Genomic DNA, 25,785 nt, shown 5'->3' on the forward strand with positions numbered 1-25,785 from the left:
ATATCAGAATTCTTTGTTCTAGTTCTCATAAAATTCCATTGGTATTTTGATAAGAATGGCATCAAATCTCTAGATTGCTCTGGGATGTGGAATCATTTTAACAATATGAATTCTTCCAATCCATGAACACATTATATCTGTCCATTTGTCTGTGTCGTCTCCAGTTTCTTTCATCAGTGTCTTCCAGTTTTCTGAGTACAGGTCTTTTACCTCCTGGGTTAGATGTATTCCTAGGTATTTCATTTTTGTTAATACCATTGTCAATGGGTTTGTTTTCTTAATTTCTCATTCTGAAAATTTGTTGCCAGTGGATAGAGATGCAACTGATTTCTATAGGTTAATTTTGTATCCTGCAACTTAACTGAATTTTCCAGTGAATTCTATTTGTTTTGGGGGGGTCATCTTAAGGATTTTCTAAATAAAACATCATGTCGGGACTTCCCTAGTGGTCCAGTGGTTAAGAGTCCGTGCTCCCAATGCAGGGGGCCTGGGTTCGATCCCTGGTCAGGGAACTAGATACCACATGCATGCCACAACTAAGAGTTCTCATGCCACAACTAAGGAGCCTGCCTGCCGCAACTAAGGAGCTCACCTGCCACAACTAAGACCCAGCGCAACCAGAATAAATAAATGAATGAATAAATAAATAAATAAATGAAATATAAAACATCATCTCATCTACAAACAGTGACAGTTTTACTTTTTCCTCTACCGTTGGACTCCTTTTATTTCTTTTTCTCGTAATTACTATGTCTAGGACTACCTAGACCATGTTGAATGAAAGTGGTGAGAGTGGTCGGGGTTAGAGTTAGGTCTAAGCAGAATCCGCCCTCTTCCCCTTCCTCCCTCCCCATCTCTCTGAGGCCTCCAGGAAGGACAGGACTATTCCTGGGTCACAAATGACTCAGGGAGTTGAACTGGACCACTGTTTCTCTGCCCCCCAGTCCTGGGCATAGTTTTGTATACTATCTCTGTACCTTCTTTGACCAGGTGTCTATTTAGAGCTTTCCCTATTTTTAATGGGGTTGTGTTGTAGTTCTTTGTATATTTTGAGACAAATTCTTTATTAGATATGTTTGCAGTTTTTGTCCCCCAGTGTGTGTTGTCTTTCGATTTTCTGAATGAGGTTTTTCACACAGTAGAAATCTTTAATTTTATAAAGTCCACAGAATCCCTTGTTTTTCTTTCTGGACTGCTTTTTTGCGTTGTGTGTTAAAACCACAAAGCTTGTGATGGACATGACCAAGCCCAAGGTCATATCAATTTTCTGTGATGTTTTCTCCTATAATTTTGAATAGTTTTGCATTTAAAACTTGTCTCTGAATCATTTTGAGTGAATTTGGTGTAAGTTGTCAAGCTTGTGTCTACATTCATTTTATTCCATACGGCTTCCAATTCATTGTTCCTTAACTACTTTGGAGAAGCTATGGGATATTGGCTTCATTTGTTTGAGTTTCCACAATTTAATGGGTTCAGCAATTCTGCCAGCAGGGTCGCTGTCTCCAGTGACCTGTGAGGGAGGGGTGGCCTGCACTTCCCGTACCGACCACAGGGTGGCGCTGATCCCGCCTCTCTGACCCACAGCGCATGCGCATTCCCCGCGGACCCAGCTCTGAGCGCAGCTGAGGGCAGTTGTGTCTCCTCAGGCAGCGCCGGGTTGTGGCTGCTGACTGGCGCTCGGTCTCCTCAAGGACTCGCTGGGGTTTCGGCTTCAGGACAACGTGGGGCTGCGTCCTCGCTGACGGGAGCTGGGTTTCCTGAGGACGCAGGCGACGCCGGAGGAACAGGTGAGGAGACAGTGAGGAACAGTGGGGAGAAGCTTCCTGGGGGCGACTGACGGCTGCCGGGGTCCGTCCTCGTGCGACCCAGGAAGGGCTTGGTGTGCAAAGCTGGGTTTTTGGTCAGGCTGGTGTGCGGTGGAGCTGCGTGGGTTATGGGGTGTGCAGTCTCCCCCGTACCGTTTACCGTGGGGCTGCCCTTCCACGTGGTGTGTCCCTGCCCCCCTGGTCGTAACTTAACGGCCCCCTCCCCCGCCAGAGTGCGGGGTGGGTTCTGGGCTCTCCGTCCCGTCCCTCTGGTCTGTGCGCCTGTTTTGAGCCAGTTCCACACTGTTTTGGGGACTGTAGCTTCGTGATGAAGTGTGAAGTCAGGGAGGGAGATGCCTGCGGCCCGTTCTCGTTTCTCAGGGTCACCTTGGCTCTTCGGGGTCCTTTGTGGCTCCACACGCATCTTAGGAAGATTTGCTCCATTTCTGTGAAAAACACCATTGGAATTTCAGGACGGCCTGCCTTCCCTGTGTGCACCGCTTTGGGTGGAAAGGACGTTTTAGCAACAGTAATTCTTGCATTCCATGAGCACGGGGAGTCTTTCCACCGACTTGTGTCTTCTTCAATGTCTTCATGAGTGTCTTAAAGTTTTCAGGTCTTGCACATCCTCGGTTAAATTTATTCCTTGGTAATTTGTTCTTTTTGATGCAGCTGTAAATAGGTTTTTTTTCTCTTTCTGATGGTTCATTATTCGTGTTTAGAAATGCAGTTGAGTTGTGTGTACTGATTTTGCGTCTTTACTGAATTCATTTATTATTTCTAACAGTATTTTCTTGGTGGAATGATGTGGAAAATTGAACTTCCCAAATCCTGCTGTTTCTACCACATCTAAGTCATCCACAACAGGGAAGAAAGGGAAGTTTTTTATATTTGGAAGTTCTAATAAGTCTTTCCACAGTGCCTCTAAATGACATGTGGACTTGGGGTGAGCTGCATCTGGGTAAGGCTTGGCCTCTGTATGGAAGTTTGATGTTTCCTCTGCCTTTCTGGCATGGTTTTGACATGGTGTTTTGCAAAGTACTTGACTTTCCAGTAATTTCAAACGTACAGACAGCTTTACATACAGAAAAGCAAGTCTTGTATCTTGATTAAATATATTCGTAAATATTAATGTTGACATTATTTAAAATGGAATTGTTTTCATAAGTTCTTTTTCAGATTATTTATCGCTAGTATATATGTATAAGATAGATTTTTGTGAATTGATATTTTTTTCTATAACTTTGCTGAATTAGTGATTAGTCAAATAATTTGTTGTTGTTATAGGAAGTTTTATATATAAGATGGTGTGATCTGTGTTCTGTGAATGCACACAGTTTTAATTTTTCCATTCACATATGGATGGCTTTGGTTTCTTCCCTCAAAACCCTGGGTAGAACTTCCAGTACACTATTATCAGCGGTGGAGGCCACCTTCCTGGCCTTGTTCCTGATTTCAGGAGTAAATCTTTCAGTTTTTAACATTGAGCATGGTGTTTGCTGTGGCTTTGTATACTACTCTTTTTCATATTGAACAAACTTCCTTTTATTCCTATTTTCTTGAGTGCTTGTGTCATGAAATAGCACTGGAGTTTGATTATAGCCTTTCCTGCAGTAATTGATAGGATCATGTGCTTTGACTTCACTTCTTTATAGTTCTTCAGTACATTGCTTAGGTTTAATATGTTGAACAACCTGACATTTCCAGTGTAGAGATACTTGCTTATGGCATCATGCATTTAATGTTCTGTTGGCTCCATGTTGTTCTAATTTTGTGGAGGATTCTTGTGTTCATATTTGTAAGGTATACTGGTGTACATTTCTTTCTCATGATGTATTTGTGTGACTTGATTAGATGTGGCTTGGTGTTGGTGCTTTGAAGGGTCAGCATTAGGGCTGGAACTGGGTTATGGTTGCCCTAAGCGACCCTGACGTTGCAGCCCAGGCCGCCCGCCTCTGAGCACCGCGTCCCCCCGCCAGCTCCGACCTGGCCCTCTAGAGACTCCCCCCGTCCTTGGAGGGCAGGGCTGACCGCCCCTCGGCCTCCCTCCCCCGCTCTGCTCTTCCGTCCGTCCTCCCTGATTCAGGACACCCCGTCCTCCATGAGGCTCCTGGATTCCGGCCTGGGGGACCCACAAGCCCCCACGAGCTGTGTCGACCACGAGGATTGTCACCTCAAGAGGCCCCGGAAGACGGACTTCCCGGGACCTCAGTATGGGACTTTGTGTGCAGATGGGCCACCACAGAGCTGCCCGGGGTGAGCTGAGGTCACTGACCGGTGTGCGGGCGTCCTCATGGGGGGCATTTGGACCCAGACACATGGGGGAGAAGGCGATGTCATGGCAGAGACAGAGACGGGGCTGGGAGTGGCCTGGGACTGACTGACCCCAGAAGGCGCGGAGGAGCGGGCCCCCAGCACCTTGACCTCGGGCTCCAGGCCTGAGGGGAAGCGTCCCCTGTCCCAACCGCACCCCCCGTCTGGTGTCCTGTGCCGGGGCCACAGGAATCCCACACCCGGCCTGCGGGGCGCGGCGCTGTGCTTGCTGACACCCAGGACCGTCACCGGCCTCCCCCCCTCTGGGCATGACCCCCTCTCCTCCTCGGTGAGGGACCCAGGGCCCAGGACCCCCGTCCCACACTTCCCCATCACAGCAACCTGCCCCGCTCCCCCAGCCACCCCTGGGGCATCTCAGGCCCCAGAAAGGAGCCGCAGCAGCGTGGTGACTTGGCGAGTGGTCACAGGCCACCGCACCCACCCCGAGACCTGAGTGTGGCCATCTGAGAAGGGACCCACAAGCCCCCCGAGCCAGGCGCCCCGTTTCACAGGGCAGGTCCTTTTGCCGAGTCTCTGGAGGGGAATGTCGAGCAGGGGTGCCTGAGGCCTGCGAACATGTGGGCCAGAGAGGTCCTCCCCAGGAGCCCAGGCACAGTGAGCCCGGGGCGTGTGCATCCCTCTCCTCCTGTACTCCACGGAGTGAGGTTAAAGCCCCAGTGACCCCCAAGAAGAGACAAGACACCCAGAGGACTAGACCATCCACAGACCGGGTACTGAGTGTCCACCTCTCCAGGCTCCGAGCACCCGCATTTCCCACCTGCACCCCGTCACTCTCCACTTCAGTGTGCCCGTTTCCCCGCCAGGTGAAGTGGACGGCAAACGTCCCACACTGATGTTTTCAGCAGCGGAGACGGGGCTTCCTTTCTCTTGCCGGCTGGGGTCTGGCCAGACACCAGGAGCTTCCAGAGGCGCGGGGCTAGGCGCCGCCCTGCAGGGAGCAGCCCTGATCCCGCCCTACAGTGCCGCCTGCTGGTCTCTCTGTCCTCCCATCCGGCACAGTCTTCACCTACCCCGCTGCCTCTGATGGTCCCTCCACACTGTCTGGCGATCAGCCCCTCATGCCCACCGCCATCACCCCCAGCTCCACACCCCTCCTCCAGCCTCAGGGATGACCCAGGACCCTTCCGGGGCTCCCCGCCTGCCCACCCTTGGTCGGTGTCCTCAGTCCACCTGTGCAGACAGGTGAGGATCCCCTCCAGAGGCTCCCAAACGCTTCACCCCTACATCCTCCCCGGGGTCGGCCCATGTCTTGTCAGGATGTTCCACCCTCACCAAGCCCCCAAGTACATGGCAAGGGCAGGCATCAGGCCTGCTGCATGCACTGCTGTGTGTCCTGCTCTATACACAGGAATGACCCTGCCCCAGGATGCAGGAAACTCAGCCTTACCTCGGGACGTGGGGAGAGGGGCTGCCCACAGGGTGGATGTCAGCTCTCGGCTCATCAGGCAAGGGCAGCCGGGTTCTCGCTCCTTGGACCCTTTCTCACCCAGCCAGACCATGACCCGGCTTTGTTCCCACCCCTGTTGTCCCTCCATTGGCCTCGCTCTTGTGAGCAGAGCAGGACAGTGTGGTCTGTGGTTACAGGCTGAGACACACAGACACTGGCTGACCTGCGTGCACCCATGCTGACCCCACGGAACGGGCACTGCAGCACATAGTGGCTCCCAATATAATCTTCCCATGGTGCCTCTTGTAGTATGTGGACTCCTACAAGGGTGATTAGCATCCCCACTGTGGGTGAACTGGATCTGGGTAGGGCTTGGCCTCTGTAACAGAGTTTGATGTCTGTATTTCTGGCATGGTATGACATGGTTGTTTTGATAAGTACTTTTTTTTCTAGTAAATTTCAAGTGTATAAAAAACTTTAAATAGCAGTATAAAGTTTTCCACCTTCACAAAATACTCCAGTGTGTTTTACCCTGTGAGAGTGGGAGGGCCACTCTCACAGGGAACCAGCATATAACCCCAAAGTGAGGAATAATTATGGTTTCCACATTATAATCCTATCCACAGACCCGCTTCAACTTTCACCAGCTGCCCCAGCTTTGTGGAAATGTATTTTTCTATTCGAATCCAGTTTTCTCTTCTTGGAACCATCACTGGGGCTTTTCCTCACTTAAAAAACTTTGCTGGATTGAAAGTGTGCAAGATGAGCATGATCTGGGTGGTTTTTCTGTATGGCTTCTTTCACTTGGGATGTTTTCACTGTTTATCCGCATTGTAACATTGATCATTATTTCATTCATTTTTTCCATTGGGATTAAAAACACATAACATTTACCATTTAAACCACTTTTTAAAAGCTTTTTAAAAAATATTTTATTTTCTATTTTTTGGCTGTGTCGGGTCTTTGTTGCTGCACAGAGGCTTTCTCTAGTTGTGGCGAGCGGGGGCTACTCTTCGTTGCCGTGTGCAGGCTTCTCATTGCGGTGGCTTCTCTTGTTACAGAGCACAGACTCTAGGCACACGGGTTTCAGTAGTTGTGGCACGAGGGCTCAGTAGCTGTGGCTCGCGAGCTTAGTTGCTCTGTGGCATGCAGGATCTTCCAGGACCAGCACTTGAACCCATGTCCCCTGCAGTTGGCAGGCGGATTCTTAACCAGTGTGCCACGAGGAAAGCCCCAATTAAACCATTTGTAAGTATACAGTTCTATGGCATTAACTACATTCACATTGTTGTAAAAATATCCTCACCATCCATCTCCAGAACTTTATTTTCCCATGTGAAACCGTAGCCATTAAACACTAACTCCCCTCAACCCCTGGCAACCTTATTCTACTTTGTCTTTGGATTTGACTTATCTGCATACCTCATACTAGTGGAATCATAGAATGTTTGTCCTTTTGGTGTCTGGCTGGTTTCACTTAGCATAATGACTTCAAGGTTCATCCACATTGTAGCATGTGTGAGAATTACCTTAGTTTTAAAGGTTGAATCATATTCCATTGCGTATCTACTACACTGTACTTATCCATTCATCTGTTGAAGGATGTGTTGTGTTGCTTCCACCTTTTGGCTATTGTGAATAGTGTTGCTGTGAATATGGGGTACAGATATCTGTTCCAGTCCTTGCTTTCTATTATTCTGGGTGTACACCCTGGAGTGGAATCAAGGGATCATACATTTTCCATGTTTCTGAGGAGCCACCATACAGTTTTCCACAGCGGCTGTATAATTTTACTTTATTCCTTTACATGACAGAATAATGCAGCTTATGGATCTACCGTACTTTGCTTATCCGTTTACCTGCTGATGGACATTTAAATCTTTCCTACCCTGGGCTATTGTGAACAGTGCTGCTATGAATCGCTGGTGTACAAGTTTTTGTTTGAAGCCTGTTTTCCATTTTTTTGGTAAATATCTAGGAGTGGAGTTGTTGAACCACACGGTAATTATATTTTATATTTTTGAGTAAATGCTAAAGGTTTGTACACGTAGACTGCACCGTTGTACATATCCACAAGTAACTTTTAAGGGTTCCAATTTCTCTGCATTGTTGCCAACATTTGTTATTTTTTTTTTTTTTTTTTTTTCGCGGTATACGGGCCTCTCACTGTTGTGGCCTCCCCCACTGCGGAGCACAGGCTCCAGACGCGCAGGCTCAGCGGCCATGGCTCACGGGCCCAGCCGCTCCGCGGCACGCGGGATCCTCCCGGACCGGGACACGAACCTGCGTCCCCCGCATCGACAGGCGGACTCTCAACCACTGCGCCACCAGGGAAGCCCAACATTTGTTATTTTTATTTACATATTTTAAAATTTATTTTAAAATTTATTTTTATTTCAGTGTGTGTGAAGGGGCATCACACTGTGGCCTTAATTTGCATTTTCATCATGACTCCTGACGTTTGACATCTTTTCATGTCCTTGTTGACCATTTGTATATCTTGCCTGGAGAGCAGTCCATGCAAGTTATTTGTCTGTTTCAAAAATTGTATTGTTTGTGTTTTGTTGATGAGTTGGAAAAGTCCCGGGTATATTCTAGGTAAAGAGTCTTATCAGATATATAATGTGCCAATATTGTCTTCCATTCTGTGGGCTCTCGTTTTACTTTCTGGATAGCCTCTTTTGATGCACAAAGGATTGTAATTTTGAGGAAATCCAATGTATCTATTGTTTTCTTTCATTTCTTATGCTTTACTGTCAAATCTAAGAAACCATTGCTAAATTCGTGGTCGGGAAAATTTAATTCCTTGGTTTATTTGAGAGTTCATAGGGTCCTTTCTCGGTACCCACTAGGCCAGGCTTTAGGCCTGGGGCTGAGTCAGTGTGAGGGTTCAGCGGTCACGGTTTAGGGTTATGGGTCATTGTTGGAGAGTCATGGTAGAGGGTTGTGGTTAAAGGGTCAGGGATTAGAGTTTAGGGGTCAGTGGCGAGGGTCTAGGGGTCTGGGGCTAGGGTTGTTAGGGGGTTACGGTTAGAGGGTAGGGTTCTTAGGGTAAAGGTTAGAGTTAGGTTTAAGCACAATTGGCCCTCATTGTCCTCCCCTCTCCTTCTCTCTGAAGCCTCCAGAATGGATAGGACTTGCCCAGGGTCAAACAGGAGTCAGGGAGCTGAGGTCAACAACTGTTTTTCTGGCCTGCCTTCGCCCAGTCCTGGGCTCTGAGAGAAGAATGAAATGTCTGTTCTTGTCTCGGACTGTTTCTTATCCACCTCAACCTCTGTCAAGCATTGGGGAGGGTGTCAGAAGTCACGCATGGTTTCCACCTGCCCTCCTACCTGGGAAGGGTGATGCTGGCCCTACTCTGCCTGGGCAGCCCCAGGTTCCAGCACAGCCCAGACAGGAGGGCACTCAGTAGACATGTGTGGATTTATACAGGACTGGGTGCAGTGACCTGCCAGCCCCCAGATGCTGCCTTATTAAGGGCTGGTGGGGCCCTCCTGGCACTGGAGGCATCCTTTGTCCCATCTGAGTGGGCATGAATAGATGATCAAGTTTCAGGCAGGACAGCCCTCGACCTCTGACTATCCAGGCAGGTATCTGTGGTCCTCTAGCTCAGTCCAGCCTGGGCATTGTCAGGCCCTCATGTACAGTTACGGAGCTGACCATGATGCCGGGCAATTCAAGAGCTACCTGGGCAGTGTAGACATTCCTTTGAGAAGTTTCAACTACCAACATGCATGTGGCTGAGAAAAAGGCCTCCCCCTCACAGCCTCATAGGCTGCCAAGAGAGATAATAATCCTCTAGACATTGGAGTGTGGCCCTGACACAACACCCATGCAGCAGACCATGGCCCTGCAATCCTTTGTCCTTTCAGTCGTTAGAAACTTTTGACATGCATATTCATTAAGAATCAAAGAGCAACTGGACCTCCCAGTGTGAGGTTTACACTGCCACTGCCATTGTCTTGGAGAGCCTTATGCATCCATGTGGCCTCTGGAAAGTCTGCCGATTATGGGTTCCATGGCCTGGAATAATTCTTGAGCCTCCCGTTACTTCATTGCACAAGAGTTTCCTTACCACCCTAGCATTTGGTTTCTTCCTCTTAGTAAAGGAGAGAGAAGAAACTGGAAAAGGAGCAGTATTGTTTTTCAGGGATGGGCAATTAATATGGCCAGGGAGATGGCATAACTCAAGGACTTCCACCTCTCAGGGGCAGGAATGAGGTCTGTGTATCTTCTGACGGCACATGGGCTGTTCTGGGCCAGCCTCTGAGATGTGAGGACCTGATGCCCAAGGAAAGAGACTTGAGTTTACCACCACCAATGATCCTGACTTTTCAGCAAGTGAAAGAACTTGCAGTCTTGGGAGGGACAGTAAGAGCACTGGATGAGTTGCTGCAGCCCCTGACCCTAAGTGAACCCCTTTCTTTCTTTTGTGTCAGATTCTGTGCTGTGCAGTGAGCTGTCATTGACATAGAATCTGTTGCTTTATCCCAGCCAGCATCTGTTCTCAGGCCCAAGGGCCTCAGTTTTCCTTTGGGAATTATATCTCACCTGCTTCCAGTCCAAACAGTTGCATAAGGATGACCCCATGTTCCACCCAGCTCGAAGATGGGTTTACAACCCACATCTAGCCAGTCCCATTTTCCATTTTCTGGTGATGGGTCAAGGATGAGAATGCAACCCAAGCCAGATCAAAGGCATTTAAAACCATGACTTTCTTGGAATCCAAGAAAAGGAGAAACTCTTTCTCAGAAAATGGATGGTGAGTGGTTGTCAGCCTAGAACTGCTGTTGGCCCAAGGGCAGTGAGAGAGCCTGTGCCTGTGAATGGGGTCCCCCAAAGGCACTGAGCGGGACAAAAGTTTGCAGAGAAGCAAGGTCACACTGAGACAGTGTGAGCCACTGGACCTGCCAGGTCCAAACCCATTCTTCAACTTGCCACTTGCAAGTATTAATGTATTTCTACCCTTACAACAAATACTAATTTATTTTACTTCCGTAAGTGGTCCAGTCGCTGGGAAAAGAAAAAGTCCTGGTTGATACGTCTGAGTCAATAATCCCTGACCCTTCCTCAGGTGTCCTCACTGGGTAGGCGTGGCTGGGGTAGGTGAAGACACTGGGTGGGGTCATATACTAGGGGAGCTGCCAAACAGCTCTGTCCCTGCTCCTTCCCTGTCCCAGGAGAGGGAAAGCCTGGAACAGTGATAGGATAGCCAGTAGGGGAAGAGGTTCCTCAGTGGTTAATTGGCCTTTTTGTGTTTTCCTTCATTTAGGGTCCATTTTGGTAATGTGTTTTTACAAAGAAATCCCCCTTTTCCTCTAGATTTCCAGTTTGTTACAGTAGGTTTCTCTTATTTGACGTTTAATTTTTCCTGTCTAATTTTCTACAGAATCATGACAAATAATGAACAAATCCTCATACTTTACTATTAACTGAAGTCCCTATTCACGTTCCCTTTGTTATACCTTTCCTTGTTCCAGGATCTGAGAGGACATGCGGTCATCATGTCTGTTTAGACTCTTCTGGGCTCTGACAGTTGCTCAGACTCTCCCTGTTTCCATGACCTTGACAGCGTGGAGGAGGGCTGCTCAGGTATTGTATAGACTGCCAGGCGCTGGGATTTGCTTGGTGGTTTTGTCGTGGTTAGACTTGGCTTTGAAAAAGCAGACCACAGAGGTGAAGTGCTTCCTCTTCACTATATATCAAGAGGACAGGCTCTTAAGGGAACGTCTCACTTATATTCTTAAATTTGGTCACCTAGCTGAGGTAGTGTTTGTCAAATTTTCCCACAGTGAGGTTAATTTCTTCCCATGTCCATCCTGTGTGTCTTATGTAGGAGGAAATCATAATGCAGAAGCCACGCTTGAGGAGAGAGGGGTTAGCTTCACATCCTTGATGGACAGCTGAGTGGCTATATACATTGTTTAGAAGCTTTCTGCATAGGAGATTTCTATTTAACACCATTCATCAAAAACTATGTAATTTATTTATACCAGTTGGGACACGTGAATATTTATTGTAAAGTTTTGGTTATAATCCAGCACTACATTATTAGACTGCTTAGTTAATTCTTGCTTTGGCTGTTGAGAGCTTTTTCCATTTGCTCTTGTTTTCATTTTACATAATTTTTCTTTTGTGGGTTTTAAAAATTTTGGGTACTTCTTTACTTTCTGATTTTTTTTTTTTTTTTTTTTTTTTTTTTGCTGTATGCGGGCCTCTCACTATTGTGGCCTCTCCCATTGCGGAGCACAGGCTCCGGATGCGCAGGCTCAGCGGCCATGGCTCACGGGCCCAGCCGCCCCGTGGCACGTGGGACCTTCCCGGACCGGGGCACGAACCTGTGTCCCCTGCATCGGCAGGCGGACTCTCAACCACTGCGCCACCAGGGAAGCCCAACTTTCTGATATTTTAAGATTATCCTGCTTCATATATTTACTGTCTCAGTGCTAGCATCAGCCCTTTCTTCAAAGAAGCCTTGTTCCTTTTATTAAGGAATGGTATTAAAAACTTACATGTGGGAGCTAAATATGCTCAGCTGACAGTACATAGAAATATATGCATGTATCCCAGCCGATGCATATACACATAATTATAAAGATTTCCATGTGGAACTATGTGTAGGCTAAAGAGAGTTTATACTGATATCTCCAACCGGATCTGTTATGACATGGATATTGTAACCTTCTCCCTTTGTTTGACTGTAACATCCAACTCCAGTGGTAAGAAACCTGGCTTCCACCATTTGTCATTTATTAAATTCAGTGCTTGTTCCATTTGACGACTGATATAGTAGTTTCAGTACTGTTAGCTACTACCCTTCATGGGAAAGAACATAGAGTCCACTGTGTATGTATGGCACATTTTGTCTTTGGCCTACAGATTCTGTACATTTCCAAAGTTGACTTAGGTCAGCCCATTTGTCCCACTACCAACAGTGAGTTTTTTCATACATTTCTGAATCAGTTAGATTCTTTGTTACGTTCTGTATTCCAGTCTTTGACACTCCCATATCCTAGGTAGCTAAGTTTGAATAGATTGTAAATTACTTGTTGGGTTGTAAAAATCTGTGGGTGTAGCCAAATGCATAGTGACAGGTATTCACCACTGAAGTATCATATGGACTATTTCAACCACATATTCTGTAAACTGTTTACCGTGTCAGTTTTGCCTTTTCTAGAATGTCATATAAATGAGGTCATACAGTGTGTAGCTCTTCAGACTGGATTCTTTCACTTAGCAATGTAAGTGCAGATGCATCTATTTTTTTTTTTCCACGGGTTGATGGTCGTCCATTCCTTTATATCTCTGAATACTATTGCACTGCATGTATGTGAGAGGAAAAATAAATTTCCCTCTACACTTCTGTGTTCTTCATTGAGATCCCCCTTGTAATGAAAAAGAGATGAACTGGAGAAAAAAACCAGAAGTTTAATATATACCATGCGTACCTCCTGTATACTTGAAAGATACCCAGGAAAACTGAGTCACTCCCTGAAAAGGCCCAAGCCGTTACCTTAAATGCTATCTTCAGAACAAAAGAAAGATGTTAGGGAATGGAGGCAGCCATTTAAGGGATGTTATTAGTCAAAGCCCAGTAAACAAGGGTATGGTTGTTACACAGATTTACATCCAGGTGTATTTCATTGAAAAGCTTTTTTTAATTTTTTAAACATTTATTTATTTGGCTCTGCTGGGTCTTAGTTGCGGCCTGTGGAATCTTTAGTTGCGGCATGCGGGCTCTTAATTGCAGCATGCGGGATCTAGTTCCCTGACCAGGGATTGAACCCTGGTCCCCTGCATTGGGAGCATGGAGTCTTAACCACTGGACCAGCAGGGGAGTCCCAACAAACTTTTCTTGATATTTAGTCATCATTGAGTTCCTGGTCCAGAGAGGGACATACCCTTACAAATGGAGATATCCTTAATAAATGTAAATGTACCTCCTAAAAGGGCATTTTCTACTTGGTTTTGAAAGATTCTCCTGGGTCTGCTGTTTCTTAAATTAATCAGTCCAAAATAATCCTTTTGTCAAATGGGCATATTTTGGGATGGTGTATTCTGCTCCCCTTGGCATGTATCTGCCCCAATTTGCTTATGAATTCATCTGCAGAAGGACATACTGATATCTTTCAGTTTTTAGCCATTATGAATAGAGCTGCTGTGCATTACTTGATGCTAGTTTTGGTTTGAACACAGTTTTTCAAAGCAGTTGTCTAAATACAAGAGGTACACTTCTTGGATCCTAAGGTGAGACTTTTTAGATTTGGAAAAAACTGCCAAAGTGTCTTCCAAAGCTGGTTGCACGTGCATTCCACCAGCACCTTGAGTTTATTCTTGTATGCTTATTTACTGCCTGTTTATCTTCTTGGGCAGGTGTGTGTTTCAACCTTTACCAAATTTTAATGGCGTTGTTGGCATAATTTGAGTACAAATCCTTTATCAGATATGTGTTTTGGAAATAGTTTCTTGCAGTTTGTGGTTTGTCTTCTGGTTTTCTGAATAAGGTCACCAGACCCAAAGTCATGTAGATTATCTTTTTTTTCCCTAGGATTTTTATAGTTTGGTAATTTAAATTTGTCTATGGGCATTTTGAGTGAATTTTGGTTTAAGGTGTAAAGTTTGTGTCTACATTCATTTCATTACATATGGTTTGTAATTAATTGCTCCTTAACCCTCTTTTGAGAAGATACAGTGAGATACTTGGCTCCATTTCAGTTTGGATTTCCAAACTTAGTATATACAGCAGAACTGCCTTCCAGATGAGGCCTCTGGGTTTGTGAGTGCGGCACTCCCGGCACTTTTCTCACAACCCACAGGGGGCGCCGAACCCACCTGTCTGACCCTGGGGGCACAGGTGCACCCTGCCCACAGACTTTGCTCTGTGACAAGCAGATAGGAGCTTTGTCTCCTGTCAGGGCTTAGGTCTCTGGACCATGAGGCATTGTCCACCCTGACAGGAGCTGGGTTTGCTAAGCAACCACTGGTGAGGAGACTCCACAAGAGGAAAAAATGAGCAAGTGTGGAGAGTCCTCCTGTGCAGCTGACTGCTGGGTGGGTGGGGTCCATCGTCAGGGCACTCAGGAGAGAAAGGGTTTAATGTGGAATACTGTGCGCTCTTAGTTAGTTTTATGTGCAGTGTAGATGGTGACCAGTGTCGTTCTTTGGAGACTGGTGTCTAGTATTCCTGGCACTGTTTGTTGATGGCTTTAGGTAGAATAAACTTTTTTTTTTTTACATCTTTATTGGAGTATAATTGCTTTACAGTGGTGTGTTAGTTTCTGCTTTATAAAAAAGTGAATCAGTTATACATATACATATGTTCCCATACCTCTTGCCTCTTGCGTCTCCCTCCCTCCCACCCTCCCTATCCCACCCCTCTAGGTGGTCACAAAGCACCGAGCTGATCTCCCTATGCTATGCGGCTGATTCCCACTAGCTATCTATTTTACGTTTGGTAGTGTATATATGTCCATGCCACTCTCTCACTTTGTCACAGCTTACCCTTCCCCCTCCCCATATCCTCAAGTTCATTCTCTAGTAGGTCTGTGTCTTTATTCCTGTCTTACCCCTAGGTTCTTCATGACATTTTTTTCCCTTAAGTTCCATATATATGTGTCAGCATATGGTATTTGTCTTTCTCTTTCTGACTTAATTCACTCTGTATGACAGACTCTAGGTCTATCCACCTCATGACAAATAGCTGAATTTCGTTTCTTTTTATGGCTGAGTAGTATTCCATTGTATATATGTGCCACATCTTCTTTATCCATTCATCTGATGATGGGCACTTAGGTCGTTTCCATCTCCGGGCTATTGTAAATAGAGCTGCAATGAACATTTTGGTACATGACTCTTTTTGAATTATGGTTTTCTCAGGGTATATGCCCAGTAGTGGGATTGCTGGGTCATATGGTACTTCTGTTTGTAGTTTTTTAAGGAACCTCCCTACTGTTCTCCATAGTGGCTGTACCAATTCCCATTCCCACCAGCAGTGCAAGAGTGTTCCCTTTTTCTACACCCTCTCCAGCTTTTATTGTTTCTAGATTTTTTGATGATGGCCATTCTGACTGGTGTGAGATGATATCTCATTGTAGTTTTGATTTGCATTTCTCTAATGATTAGTGATGTTGAGCATTCTTTCATGTGTTTGTTGGCAGTCTGTATATCTTCTTTGGAGAAATGTCTCTTTAGGTCTTCTGCCCATTTTTGGATTGGGTTGTTTGTTTTTTTGATATTGAGCTGCATGTGTTGCTTGTATATTTTGGAGATTAATCCTTTGTCAGTTGCTTCGTTTGCAAATATTTTCTCCCATTCTGAGGGTTGTCTTTTCATCTTTTTTATGGTTTCCTTTTCTGTGCAAAAGCTTTTAAGTTTCATTAGGTCCCATTTGTTTATTGTTTTTATTTCCGTTTCTCTAGGAGGTGGGTCAAAAAGTATCTTGCTGTGATTTATGTCATAGAGTGTCCTGCCTATGTTTTCCTCTAAGAGTTTGATAGTTTCTGGCCTTACATTTAGGTCTTTAATCCGTTTTGAGCTTATTTTTGTGTATGGTGTTAGGGAGTGATGTAATCTCATACTTTTACATGTACCCATCCAGTTTTCCCAGCACCACTTATTGAAGAGGCTGTCCTTTCTCCACTGTACATTCCTGCCTCCTTTATCAAAGATAACGTGACCATATGTGCGTGGGTTTATCTCTGGGCTTTCTATCCTGTTCCATTGATCTATCTTTCTGTTTTTGTGCCAGTACCATACTGTCTTGATTACTGTAGCTTTGTAGTATAGTCTGAAGTCAGGGAGCCTGATTCCTCCAGCTCCGTTTTTCGTTCTCAAGATTGCTTTGGCTGTTCGGGGACTTTTGTGTTTCCATACAAATTGTGAAATTTTTGGATCTAGTTCTGTGAAAAATGCCAGTGGTAGTTTGATAGGGGTTGCATTGAATATGTAGCTTGATTTGGGAAGTAGAATCATTTTCACAATGTTGATTCTTCCAATCCAAGAACATGGTATACCTCTCCATCTCTTTGTATCATCCTTAATTTCTTTCATCAGTGTCTTATAATTTTCTGCATACAGGTCGTTTGTCTCCTTAGGTAGGTTTATTCCTAGATATTTTATTCTTTTTGTTGCAATGGTAAATGGAAGTGTTTTCTTGATTTCACTTTCAGATGCTTTCATCATTAGTGTATAGGAATGGCAGAGATTTTTGTGCATTAATTTTGTATCCTGCTACTTTACCAAATTCATTGATTAGCTCTTGTAGTTTTCTGGTAGCATCTTTAGGATTCTCTATGTATAGTATCATGTCATCTGCAAACAGTGACAGCTTTACTTCTTCTTTTCCGATTTGGATTCCTTTTATTTCCTTTTCTTCTCTGATTGCTGTGGCTAAAACTTCCAAAACTATGTTGAATAGGAGTGGTGAGAGTGGGCAACCTTGTCTTGTTCCTGATCTTAGTGGAAATGCTTTCAGTTTTTCACCATTGAGGACGATGTTGGCTGTGGGTTTGTCATATATGGCCTTTATTATGTTGAGGAAAGTTCCCTCTATGGCTACTTTCTGGAGGGTTTTTATCATAAATGGGTGTTGAATTTTGTCGAAAGCTTTGTCTGCGTCTACTGAGATGACCATATGGTTTTTCTCCTTCAATTTGTTAATATGGTGTATCACATTGATTGATTTGTGTATATTGAAGAATCCTTGCATTCCTGGAATAAACCCCACTTGATCATGGTGTATGATCCTTTTAATGTGCTGTTCGATTTTGTTTGCTAGTATTTTGTTGAGGATTTTTGCATCTATGTTCATCAGTGATATTGGCCTGTAGTTTTGTTTCTTTGTGACATCCTTGTGTGTTTTTGGTTTCAGGGTGATGGTGGCCTCGTAGCATGAGTTTGGAAGTGTTCCTCCCTCTGCTATATTTTGAAAGAGTTTGAGAAGGATAGGTGTTAGCTCTTCTCTAAATGTTTGATAGAATTCGCCTGTGAAGCCATCTGGTCCTGGGCTTTTGTTTGTTGGAAGATTTTAAATCACAGTTTCAATTTCAGTGCTTGTGATTGGTCTGTTCATATTTTCTATTTCTTCCTGATTCAGCCTTGGCAGGTTGTGCATTTCTAAGAATTTGTCCATTTCTTCCAGGTTGTCCATTTTATTGGCATAGAGTTGTTTGTAGTAATCTCTCATGATCTTTTGTATTTCTGCAGTGTCAGTTGTTACTTCCCCTTTTTCATTTCTAATTCTGTTGATTTGATTCTTCTCCCTTTTTTCCTTGATGAGTCTGGCTAATGGTTTATCAATTTTGTTTATCTTCTCAAAGAACCAGCTTTTAGTTTGATTGATCTTTGCTATCGTTTCCTTCATTTCTTTTTCATTTATTTCTGATCTGATCTTTATGATTTCTTTCCTTCTGCTAACTTTGTGGGTTTTTTGTTCTTCTTTCTCTAATTTCTTTAGGTGCAAGGTTAGGTTGTTTATTCGAGATGTTTCCTGTTTCTTAAGGTAGGATTGTATTGCTATAAACTTCCCTCTTAGAACAGCTTTTGCTGCATCCCATAGGTTTTGGGTCGTCGTGTCTCCACTGTCATTTGTTTCTAGGTATTTTTTGATTTCCTCTTTGATTTCTTCAGTGATCACTTCGTTATTAAGTAGTGTATTGTTTAGCCTCCATGTGTTTGTATTTTTTTACAAATCTTTTCCTGTAATTGATGTCTAGTCTCATAGCGTTGTGGTCAAAAATGATACTTGATACAATTTCAATTTTCTTAAATTTACCGAGGCTTGATATGTGACCCAAGATATGATCTATCCTGGAGAATGTTCCATGAGCACTTGAGAAAAATGCATATTCTGTTGTTTTTGGATGGAATGTCCTATAAATATCAATCAAGTCCCTCTTGTTTAATGTATCATCATTTAAATGATGATTTAAAGATCATCATTCATTTTGGACGATCTGTCCATTGGTGAAAGTGGAGTGTTAAAGTCCCCTACTATGAGTGTGTTACTGTTGATTTCCCCTTTTATGGCTGTTAGTATTTGCCTTATGTATTGAGGTGCTCCTATGTTGGGTGCATAAATATTTACAATTGTTATAGTTTCTTCTTGGATCGATCCCTTGATCATTATGTAGTGTCCTTATTTGTCTCTAGTAATAGTCTTTATTTTAAAGTCTATTTTGTCTGATATGAGAATTGCTACTCCAGCTTTCTGTTGGTTTCCATTTGCATGGAATATCTTTTTCCATCCCCTCACTTTCAGTCTGTATGTGCCTCTAGGTCTGAAGTGGGTGTCTTGTAGACAGCATATATATGGGTCTTGTTTTTGTATCCATTCAGCCAGTCTGTGTCTTTTGGTGGGAGCATTAATCCATTTACATTTAAGGTAATTATTGATATGTATGTTCCTATTCCCATTTTCTTTTTTTTTTTTTATAAATTTATTTATTTATTTTTGGCTGTGTTGGGTCTTCGTTTCTGTGCGAGGGCTTTCTCTAGTTGCGGCGAGCGGGGGCCACTCTTCATCGCGGTGCGCAGGCCTCTCACTATCTCGGCCTCTCTTGTTGCGGAGCACAGGCTCCAGACGTGCAGGCTCAGTAGTTGTGGCTCACGGGCCCAGTTGCTCTGCGGCATGTGGGATCTTCCCAGACTAGCGCTCGAACCCGTATCCCCTGCATTGGCAGGCAGATTCTCAACCACTGTGCCACCAGAGAAGCCCCCCATTTTCTTAATTGTTTTGGGTTTGTTATTATAGGTCTTTTCCTTCTCTTGTGTTTCTTGCCTAGAGAAGACTCTTTAGCATTTGTTGTAAAGCTGGTTTGGTGGTGCTGAACTCTCTCAGCTCTTGCTTGTCTGTAAAGGTTTTAATTTCTCCATCAAATCTGAAAGAGATCCTTGCTGGGTAGAGTAATCTTGGTTGTAGTTTTTTCTCCTTCATCACTTTAAATATGTCCTGCCAGTCCCTTCTGGCTTGCAGAGTTTCTGCTGAAAGATCAGCTGTTAACTTTATAGGGATTTCCTTGTGTGTTATTTGTTGTTTTTCCCTTGCTGCTTTTTTTTTTTTTTTCGGTACGTGGGCCTCTCACTGTTGTGGCATCTCCCGTTTTGGAGCACAGGCTCCAGACGCGCAGGCTCAGCGGCCATGGCTCACGGGCCCAGCCACTCCGTGGCATGTGGGATCTTCCCGGACCGGGGCACGAACCCATATCCCCTGCATCAGCAGGTGGACTCTCAACCACTGCACCACCAGGGACGCCCTCCCTTGCTGCTTTTAATATGTTTTCTTTGTATTTGATTTTTGACAGTTTGATTAATATGTGTCTTGGTGTATTTCTCCTTTGATTTATCCTGTATGGGACTCTCTGTGCTTCCTGGAGTTGATTAACTGTTTCCTTTCCCATATTAGGGAAGTTTTCAACTATAATCTCTTCCAGTATTTTGTCAGTCCCTTTCTTTTTCTCTTCTTCTTCTGGAACCCCTACAATTCGAATGTTGGTGTGTTTAATGTTGTCTCAGAGGTCTCAGACTGTCCTCAGTTCTTTTCATTCTTTATTCTTTATTCTGCTCTGCAGTAGTTATTTCCACTATTTTATCTTCCAGGTCAGTTATCCATTCTTCTGCCTCAGTTATTCTGCTATTGATCCCATCTAGAGTATTTTTAATTTCATTTATTGTGTTGTTCATCGTTGTTTGTTTCATCTTTAGTTCTTCTAGGTCCTTGTTAAATGTTTCTTGCATTTTGTCCATTCTATTTCCAAGATTTTGGATCATCTTTACTATCATTATTCTGAATTCTTTTTCAGGTAGACTGCCTATTTCCTCTTCATTTGTTAGGTCTGGTGGGTTTTTATCTTGCTCCTTCATCTGCTGTGTGTTTTTCTGTCTTCTCATTTTGCTTATCTTACTGTGTTTGGGGTCTCCTTTTTGCAGGCTGCAGATACGTAGTTCCCGTTGTTTTTGGTGTCTGTCCCCAGTGGCTAAGGTTGGTTCAGTGGGTTGTGTAGGCTTCCTGGTGGAGGGGACTAGTGCCTGTGTTCTGGTGGATGAGGCTTGATCTTGTCTTTCTGGTGGGCAGGTCCACGTCTGGTGGTGTGTTTTGGGGTGTCTGTGAACTTATTATGATTTTAGGCAGTCTCTCTGCTAATGGGTGGGGTTGTGTTCCTGTCTTGCTAGTTGTTTGGCATAGGGTGTCCAGCACTGTAGCTTGCTGGTCGTTGAGTGAAGCTGGGTGCTGGTGTTGAGATGGATATCTCTGGGAGATTTTAGCCGTTTGATATTATGTGGAGCTGGGAGGTCTCTTGTGGACCAGTGTCCTGAAGTTGGCTCTCCCACCTCAGAGGCACCGCACTGACTCCTGGCTGCAGCACCAAGAGCCTTTCATCCACATGGCTCAGAATAAAAGGGAGAAAAAGTAGAAAGAAAGAATTAGTAGAAGTAGAAAGAAAGAAAGAAGGAAAGAAAGAAAGAAAGGGAGGGAGGGAGGGAGGAAGGAAGGAAGGAGGAAAAGAAAGAAAGAAGATAAAGTAAAATAAAATAGAGTAAGATAAAATATAATAAAGTTATTAAATTTAAAAATAATTATTAAGAAAAAAATTTAACCCCCCCCAAAAAAAACCAAAAAAACACAAAACCGGATGGATAGAACCCTAGGACAAATGGTGGAAGCAAAGCTATACAGACAAAATCTCACACAGAAGCATACACATACACACTCACAAAAAAAGGAAAAGGGGAAAAAAATCATAAATCTTGCTCTCAAAGTCCACCTCCTCAATTTGGGATGATTCGTTGTCTATTCATGTATTCCACAGGTGCAGGGTACATCAAGTTGATTGTGGAGCTTTAATCCGCTGCTTCTGAGGCTGCTGGGAGAGATTTCCCTTTCTCTTTGTTCGCACAGCTCACGGGGCTCCGCTTTGGATTTGGCCCCGCCTCTGCATGTAGGTCTCCGGAGGGCATCTGTTTTTTGCTCAGACAGGACAGGGTTAAAGGAGCCGCTGATTCGGGGGCTCTGGCTCACTCAGGCCGGGGGGAGGGAGGGGCACGGAGTGCGGGGCGGGCCTGCGGCGGCAGAGGCCACCATGACGCTGCACCAGCCTGTGGCGCGCCGTGTGTTCTCCCGGCGAAGTTGTTCCTGGATCCCGGGACCCTGGCCGTGGCGGGCTGCACAGGCTCCCCGGAAGCGGGGTGTGGAGAGTGACCTGTGCTCGCACACAGGCTTCTTGTTGGTGGCAGCAGCAGCCTTAGCATCTCATGCCCGTCTCTGGGGTCCGCGCTGTTAGCCGCAGCTCGCGCCGTCTCTGGAGCTCCTTTAAGCGGCGCTCTTAATCTCCTCTCCTCGCGCACCAGGAAACAAAGAGGGAAGAAAAAGTCTCTTGCCTCTTCGGCAGGTCCAGACTTTTCCCCGGACTCCCTCCCGGCCAGCCGTGGTGCACTAACCCCCTGCAGGCTGTGTTCACGCCGCCACCCCCAGTCCTCTCCCTGCGCTCCGACCGAAGCCCGAGCCTCAACTCCCAGCCCTGCCCGCCCCGGTGGGGGAGCAGACAAGCCTCTCGGGCTGGTGAGTGCCGGTCGGCACCGATCCTCTGTGCAGGAATCTCCCCGCTTTACCCTCCGCACCCGTTGCTGTGCACTCCTCCGTGGCCACGAAGCTCCCCCCTCCGCCTCCTGCAGTCTCCGCCCGCGAAGGGGCTTCTAGTGTGTGGAAACTTTTCCTCCTTCACAGCTCCCTCCCACTGGTGCAGGGCTCGTCCCTATGCTTTTGTCTCTGTTTATTCTTTTCTCTTTTGTCCTACCCAGGTACGTGGGGACTTTCTTGCCTTTTGGGAGTTCTGAGGTCTTCTGCCAGCGTTCAGTAGGTGTTCTGTAGGAGTTGTTCCACGTGTAGATGTATTTCTGGTGTATTTGTGGGGAGGAAGGTGATCTCCACGTCTTACTCTTCCGCCATCTTCCCCCTCTCCCAAACACTTTAATAATCGTAATTTTTCTGATGCATGAGCATGGAATATTGTTTTCTATTGTGTCTTCAGTTTCTTTATCAATGCTTTATAGTTTTCGGAGTATAGGTCTTTCATGTCCTTGGTTAAATTTATTGCTAAATAGTTCGTTCTTTTTGATGGAATTGTAAATGGGATTGTTTTCTTAATTTTTCTTGCTGGTGGATCATTATTAGTGTATAGAAACAAAACTGATTTGTGTATATTGATTCCATATTTTGCAACTTTACTGAATTTATTTTTTAACATATTTTTTGAAGTAATGTGAAAAATTTAAATACTAAAATCTCACAGTTTCTACTGCACCCCAGGTAATCCACAGGACCCAAGAGATGGTAGCTACTAATATACTCTTCCCACGGTGCCTCTTCATACCATGCGGACTCCGACAAGGGAAATAAGTATCACAACTTTGGTTGAACGTGGTCTGGGTAAGTCTTGGCCTCTATAACAAAATTTGATATCTGTCTCATCTGATTTTCTGGCATGATACTGACATGGTTGTCTAGAAAAGTAATTTACTTTCCAGTAATTTAAAATGTACCGAAAAGTTGCAGTAATGGCAAAAAGTACTCACGTTTGCCACTTCACACAAAATGCTCAGTGTGTTTTGCCCACGGAACCAGCACATAACCCCTAAATGAAGAAATCCTGATGTCCACATTATAATTTAATACTCAGCCCCACTTCAACTTTCACCTACTGTCCCAACTGTATGAAAATGTCTTTTTCCATCCTGATCCAGTTTTCTTTTTCTGGACCCATTCCTGAGTTTCCCCCGCATTTGGACAACCGTGATGGATTTGAAGCAGACAAGATGAATATGGGATCTAGGTGGCCTTTTCTGTGTGGCTTTTTTCACTAAGAATGTTTTTAATGTTCATTTCTGTAACAAATATCAGCGCTGCACTTGTTTTTCATTGTCATTAAAAATACAAAACACGACTTTAGCATTTAATTCACTTTATGCATACAGTTTTGTGGTATTAACTACCTTCATATAGTTGCACAAGCAAGTTAACTAACATGTGTACCTCCTGTGTGCATGGCAGATACCCAGGAAATTGAGTAACACCCTGAAACAGCCCAAGACATCACCTTAAATACCGTCTTCATCTCAAAGGCAAAAAAAGGAAGGCTATAGTCATTTCTGTCTACATTCATTTGATTGTATATGGTTTCCAATTGATGTTGTATAACTAGTTGTGGAGAAGTCATGGGGTAGGTGGCTTCATTTCAGTTTGAATTTCCAAATTTAGTGGATTCTGCAGGCTTGATACAAGGTTTCCAACCTTCATATTGGATCAGGACATCCCATGGTGTAACTGGTATTCATGGTTTGTTCAACAATTAAGGTTCTGTGCGATATGAGTTCATCCTGGAGTAATCCAGGTTATTACTGGAGGTAAAAAAATGTTTCGGTTATACATTTGTCCCAGGATGAAAGGACAAGAGAAATAAGACCTAATTTATAAAAGTGCCTTCAAACTAATTGATACTGAAGTATAGTTGACCTACAATGTTGTGTTAATTTCTACTGTACAGCAAAGTGATTCATATATACATACATACATATATACATATATATATATATATATTTTTGCGGTACGCGGGCCTCTCACTGTTGTGGCCTCTCCCGTTGTGGAGCACAGGCTCCAGACGCGCAGGCTCAGCGGCCATGGCTCACGGGCCCAGCCGCTCTGCGGCATGTGGGATCCTCCTGGACCCGGGCACTAACCCGTGTCCCTTGCTTTGGCAGGCGGACTCTCAACCACTGCGCCACCAGGGAAGCCCTATACATATTTTTCATATTCTTTTCCATTATGGTTAATTACAGGGTATTGAATATAGTTCCCTGTGCTGTACAGTAAGACCTTGTTTATCCATCCTATATATAATAATTTGCATCTACTAGTCCCAAACTCCCAATCCATCCCTCTCCCCTGTCTTCCCCTTGACAACCACGAGTCTGTTTTCTATATTTGTGAGTCTCTTTTTGTTCTGCAGATAGGTTCATTTGGGTCTCATTTTATAATCCAGATATAAGTGATATCATATGGTATTTGTTGTTCTCTGTCTGACTTACTTCACTTTGTATGATAACCTCTAGGTCCATCCATGTAGCTGCAAATGACATTATTTCATTCTGTTTTATGGCTGAGTAATATTCCACTGTATATATGTACCACATCTTCTATATCCATTCATCTGTTGAGGGACATTCAGGTTGCTTCCATATCTTGGCTGTTGTGAAGAGTGCTGCTGTGAATGCTGGGGTGCACGTATCTTTTCGAATTATAGTTTTGTCTGGATGTGTGCCCAGGAGTGGGATTGCTGGTTCATATGGTAATTCTGTTTGTAGTTTTTGAGGAACCTCCATACTGTTTTCCATAGTGGCTGCATCAATTTACATTCCCACCAGTAGCGTAGGAGGGTTCGCTTTTCTCCACGCCCCTTCCAGCATTTATTTCTAGACATTTTAATGATGGCCATTCTGACCACTGTGAGGTGGTAACTCACTGTAGTTTTGATTTGCATTCTCTAATAATTAGTGATGTGGAGCGTCTTTTCAGGTGCCTCTTGGCCATCTGTATGTCTTTGGAGAAATGTCTGTTTAGACCTTCTGCCTATTTTTTGATTTTTTTTCTTTTTTGAGTTGTATGAGCTGTTTGTATATTTTAGAATTAAGCCCTTGTTGGTCGCATCATTTGCAGTATTTTCGCCCAAACAGGGAGCACAGGTTCTGGAACAACTGGATACCCACATGCAGAAGAGGAAAGTTGGACCCTTACCTCCCCCCACCCCATATACAAAATCAACGCAAAATGGACCAAAGGCCTAGATGCAAGAACCAAAATTATAAAACTCGTAGAAGGAAACATGAGAGTACATCTTCATGACCTTGGATTTGGTCATGATTTCTTAGATCTACCAAAAGCACAAGCAACAAAAGACAAAATAGATGAATTGGACTTCCTCAAGATGAAAAACAGTTGTGTATAAAAGGAGCAAGGAATAAGATAATCCACCATCCAAAATGGCCCAAGATGTTTGCAAACCATGTATCTGATAAAGGACTGTAGCCCAGCAGCCAAGCCCCCGGTGGTCCAGGGGAGTGTCACCGAGTGTCCCTCCCGTCCTCGGTGATCAGGGGATTTCAGGCCCCACAGCACCCGAGGGGTGGACACGGGTCATCCTCAGCACCCTCAGGGAGTGAGTGCTGGATGGTTTTGAGCCCAGATGCACTCCCATTACTGCCCTCAAAGGC

The sequence above is a fragment of the Delphinapterus leucas genome, chromosome 8, assembly GCF_059928025.1.
Source record: "Delphinapterus leucas isolate spDelLeu-1000000601 "Yukka" chromosome 8, BTC_Dleu_Yukka2, whole genome shotgun sequence".
NCBI classification, from domain to species: Eukaryota; Metazoa; Chordata; class Mammalia; order Artiodactyla; family Monodontidae; genus Delphinapterus; species Delphinapterus leucas.